At 26.6% G+C, this 5588-nt stretch overlaps 1 long non-coding RNA gene across 2 annotated transcripts; it reads left to right on the top strand.

Moving 5' to 3' along the window:
* The first annotated feature begins 2227 nt into the window (after positions 1 to 2227).
* LOC110641173 (uncharacterized) lies at positions 2228 to 4009 on the top strand. 2 transcript variants are annotated; one of them, XR_009150797.1, is made up of 3 exons: positions 2228 to 2400; positions 2486 to 2564; positions 3720 to 4009. It is a non-coding gene; the product is annotated as an uncharacterized LOC110641173 (long non-coding RNA). The 2 variants fall into 2 exon arrangements; XR_002492244.2 differs by lacking the exon at positions 3720 to 4009 and adding an exon at positions 2640 to 2713.
* The last annotated feature ends 1579 nt before the right edge of the window (positions 4010 to 5588 follow it).

Here is a 5588-nt window from a genome sequence, read left to right on the forward strand (position 1 = left end):
TTTTCATCATAACATCATATTTAATTTTTTTTATTAAACTTTATAATATTATAAGTAATCTAAATGTTAAAGACATATTTATCCATTCGTAAGCATACCCTTCATTTGTATTCTTATATTTGTAGATTATAGGTAGCTTATTATTATTATTATTATTATTATTATTATTATTATTATTATTATTATTATTATTATTGTTGCTGTTGTTATTATTATTATATAATAAATAAAAGTGCGAAGGGAGAAGAGAACATTAATTTTACCTAAATTGTCCTTTATTATTTATAATATTTATAATTATATTTTTATTATTTAATTTAATTTTAAAATTTATATAAATTTAAAATTTTTAAACTTAAAATTTAATTATCTATATAATTTTAGAGTTTATATAAATCTAAAATTCTTAATTCTACTTGTACTTAAATTATGCTTAATTAAATTTTTATTATAATAAAAATTAAATTTATAAATCCTATGTAAATATTCCTACATTTATTGATAAGCTATATATATATATAGACACAACTCCAACAAAAAAATATTTAAAAAAATTCTTATTCGTTGATTTGCAAAAAAAAAAATTAAGATGTAATAATAATAAATTTATGTGAATGTAAAATTTTTAATAATATATAATTATTTATATAAAATAAATTATATATACGAGACAAAAGTTAAACAGATAAATATATATTATTTAAAAATGAAAAATTAACATATTATGTTAGACTTGAGTTTAGTTGTAAAATTAATATAATTAATCAGATAATTATAATTTATTATACTAATTTTTTTATTTTAAAATTTTACATTATTCAAAATTTAAAAAAATTAATGTGTGTATATATAAAAAAATATAATATTTTTTTATTTTATAATACTATAATCTTATCTTAGCTTAACAATTAGTGAATATGTATAAACAAATTATAAATCAATACTTTTAATTTAAAATCATTATTTTAATTTAATAAATTTATATTTAAATATAAACACAATTTGATATTTTAATTTAAAAAAAATTAATTTTCATATGGATACAAGCATTACATTATTTAATAGAATTTTTATTTATTTGGATTCAACAACTTCCTTTATTAAAATTTGATATTTACTTCTAGAAAAATAATTATAAAAAATTTAATTTGAAAATATATTATAAATTAGTTTTACAAAATATTTTACTGTAAATCAAATAATTGTTATTAACTATTTTATTAACATCATTTTTTTCATTTTTTATATAAAAAGAAATTTTAGTTATTAATTTATTATTTATAAATAATTTATTTATATTAATATACTTGGCAATTTTATTTTTAAAGTTTTTCCTCACATCATAAGAAAATATGAAATTATGTAAAATATTATATATAAAATAAAAATTAAAAATATTGACACTTAGGCTTTATTTGTTTCATATAAAATATTTTTCACATTTTCTGACATTTGAAGGACTCCGGAAAATTAATAAATGAAAAATATTTTTCTAGTCAAAAGGAAAACTAAGTCATTTTTAAGGAAAATGACTTTCATTTTTCAAAAGACGAAGTAATTTTCCTTTTTCTAAATTTTAATAATCTTATTAAAATGCCAACACACTTATATATATATATATATATATATATATATATATATATATATATATATATATATATATATATATATATATATATATATGAAATAAACACATATCATTATTCTAAAATTATAATCAAATAATAGAAAATATTTTCATGAAAAATATTTTTTTGGAAAATATTTTTTATGGAAAATATTTTTCATATACAAGTTATTTTCTGTGAAACAAACGTAACCTTAATGACATGGGTATGCACAATTAATTTTATTAAACAAAATTAAAAAAATAAAATAAAAAATGACTAAAAAAAAGTAACATTATATGAAACTATGCCTGTAACGCCCTCACTTGTGCCCTAGTTGTAAATGGATTAGTTATTATGAAATTAAGTTAATTTGAGTAATTTTATTCAATTGCATTAGGAATTAATTTAATTGTTCCATAATTAATGTTAATTGCTCAATTAGAGAGTTAATTAATGTAATTGGGCTATTTTACTTTAGCAAGGGGTGAGTGGGTTGAGCCCATTAAACTATTTTGGCCCTAATTACATTTTCCCTCATCTTATTATTAATAAAACCTAAATAAGCTAAACACTTCAGGTACAAACCCTATTCTCTATACCCTAGCCGACACCACACTCTTAACTCCATCAAATTTCTCTTCAATCAAACAAAGGAAGAGCATGCCAAACCCTTACACCTTCCATAGTCGAATTCCCTCTTCCCCAATCATTGATTTAATCGATTCTTGGCATTAAAAAATTGAAGAAAACGTGTTGAAGAGAGAATCTTGAAATGCCGAATTGAATTGAGGTAAGAGACTATTGATTTTCTTCTCTTCTTGAATTCTTTTTCAATTTCATGTTGAGAATTGAATTGGGGGTTTATTGTTTTAAAGATTGGTGCAAGGGAAGAACTAAACCCTAGTTAGCCGAATTGAATTGAGAGAAATTAAGGGGAGATTCAATTGATTTTTGGTAAGTAAAACCCTCCCTTGATGATTTTAGCAATGGCCAAATGGAATTGTGTATTGATTGTATGAGGTTATGCAGTTAGGTTATCAAATTGGGGGTTTTTTGGTGTTGGCCGATTGATTTGAATCTTTGGAGGCAAAATTGTGGATTTTAATTTGCTGGAAATCATGTTCAATAGGTCAGTGTTTTACCCTTGGGCTTTGGCCTTTGATTTGATGTAAATTGTATGGGTGTTGTTGTGAAAATAGATTGCCTATATGCTGTTTGATTTAAGTTTGATTATAGTACTGTTGGAATAACCCACTTTGAAAGGGCATAACTTAACTAATTTAAATGGTTTTCATGCAAATCTTATGCTTAAAATGAACTTCAATCAAAGAGCTAAAAATTTCATGTTTTGTGGAAAAACTGATCTTGTCAAATCGAATTACATATTACTTGTGCAAAATTGTTGCTTTGTTTTGTATTGCTACTGAAATTTATACTTTATTTTGTTATAACAATTTTAACTGATCATAATTTGGGCTATAAGAATGATTTTTAATTGAATCTTATGTCTAAATTCAAGTTCTAAGAGAGCCCTATAACTTTGTAGTTTGGGTCAAAGGCTAATTTGGAATGTAGCATACTAAAAGAGAGCAAAATGTTTTAGTGCTCTGTGCGGGTCCTGTGCAAGTCCTATCAGTGCACAGCAGCTGTAAAAAAATTCATAACTGGAGCTCTGTAACTCAGATTGAGGTGAAACAAGTTGAAGAATTAAATAGACTCATAATGTTATGTTTCAGTAAAGTTTAATAATAATTAGACTACTGTAGAATTAATAAAATATTTTACAAAATGACAGTTATGCAACCATTTTCTAGAAATTATGCTACATGTTGATTATTGCATTGCATGCGCCATTATTATATTAAATGAGTTGTAAATGATATGAACAGCCACATATATGATATTTATTGCTGGAAACATCAAATTAAGCCCATGTTAAAGATAATTAATGGTGACATTATGTTTTTAATGCCCCCTAGTATGACTAGTCATTTATTTATATATGCGTATACGTGATTTAAATTATCACAACATGGATTTACTTGGCCTAGGGCCATGACGTGGATTTACTTGGCCTAGGGCCATGACGTGAATTTACTTGGCATGTAGCCATGACGTGTACTTGGTAAGGAGCCATGATGGGAATCAAGGGGAGGAAATTCTTGGCTAAAAGCCATGACGTGTCACTTGTCACCACCATTATAAAAGACATGGGCAATATGGTAATGAATTATATGGAAATTAATGTGGCATGACGCTTGAGGTGTTGATTTGTGCACATGGTTATGTTACATGATAATATCATATGTGTGTGGGAATAATATGGAGATTGGTGTGTTTAGATGTTATAAATGAGCATGAAGGTGCATACAAATGACATTGGGAATCATACACATAAATTCTTATTATAATGGTGTTCATGTATGTGACTTGCAATTACCATGTGAATTATGATTAGTATGATTCATAATATGTATATATATTATAATGATTATATCTTAATGAATGATAGATGTCTTTATGTTGGTATTTGCTCATCTTATATCTATACATTATAGCATGTCATATTATATACATTCTATGCATATTACCACGCACAACACAAGGGTAAATACACCACTAAGAATTATTGCTTAGCGGATTGTTCTTGTGAACGTTCGTAGGTCCAAATAAGGGCAAGGCAGTGCAGGAGGCATAGGCAGCATTTGACAGGCGACTAGAAGGTGGAAGACTCAATTAAATAAATTGACTGCATAGGATTAGTTTCATACAGTATGGATATTCTTGTATAGGACAATATTATCTTATGTAATTGATCAGAAGTTTTGAGGGTGTAAACAACTTTAATATTTTGGATTGAGTATGGTTATTGAGTATGTAGTTCATACAATGAGTTTATGAGATCTTTATACTGTTAGCTATTTGTGAAATATCTTTGGGCATGTGTGTGGTTGGGTTGTGTTGGAAACCCCGTAGGTTTTCCTTGGGTTATTGTTCTTTGCAGGTCCTAGAGGGTTATCTTTAGAGAAACCTAGGTATTTTGTCCATTTTACAGAGAAAACTCTGTCGGATTTTATTTTTGTATGTTCACTAATTTGAACTGGACTTTTACTATCTATCATATGTTTTTAATAACCTAATGGATTTATGATAACATGAAATGTTTTATTTTAAATTCTCATGAGTTTTACTTTATACTAAGGTACACTTACCTAAATAAATTTCAAGGAGTTCTAATGTAACACCCCTATTTGCATAGCCTGGTATATTTCACTATTCCGGTGACCGGTGTCGGTCCGGATAATTAAAGGGATTAGAACCACACTTAAGACAACTAGATAAGCCCTAAACACAAATAATTAGTAATTGTTAATTACTTAAGTATAAATAAGAAAAACAGAATATAAGAAGTTAAACAAGCCGAGTGTCACAGCGATGGGTGACCTTCTCGGGAAGGACTGCGAAGTCAATTTAAACTCAAATTTCGAACTGTAAAATGTGACGCTGCAGTCCTTAGGACTATTACGAACACAGTGGAAAAAAGAAAATCACGAAAAAGAACTGTTAAGCCAGTCAAATAATTAGGTCAGGGATCCGGAAGAAATATTGAATTATTTGGAAACTGGGTCGAACCGGCGAGGGGCATTTTGGTCAATTGACCTTGAGAGCTGACTCCTGATCTAACTGTCAAATAAAATTGGAGAAAAGAAAATTTCAGAATCGGGAATTAAATTAAAGAACTAATGGAAAAATAAATAAAAAAAAGAAAAGTGGAAAGTGGTGACATCATGCATGACATCATGCATGATGCAATAAACACTATAATTAAAAAAATAATAAAATTTGGATAATTGTGGTCTTCCATAAGGGATTAATTTATAAAAGAAAGAAAAAAAATTAGCAAAAGTCTTCATCTCTTCCATTTTGCCATCCCTCTCTCTCTCACCCTCTCCCTCTCAAAACCTCCATAAAAGCTCA

Source organism: Hevea brasiliensis, chromosome 8 (genome assembly GCF_030052815.1).
Source record: "Hevea brasiliensis isolate MT/VB/25A 57/8 chromosome 8, ASM3005281v1, whole genome shotgun sequence".
Taxonomy (NCBI): domain Eukaryota; kingdom Viridiplantae; phylum Streptophyta; class Magnoliopsida; order Malpighiales; family Euphorbiaceae; genus Hevea; species Hevea brasiliensis.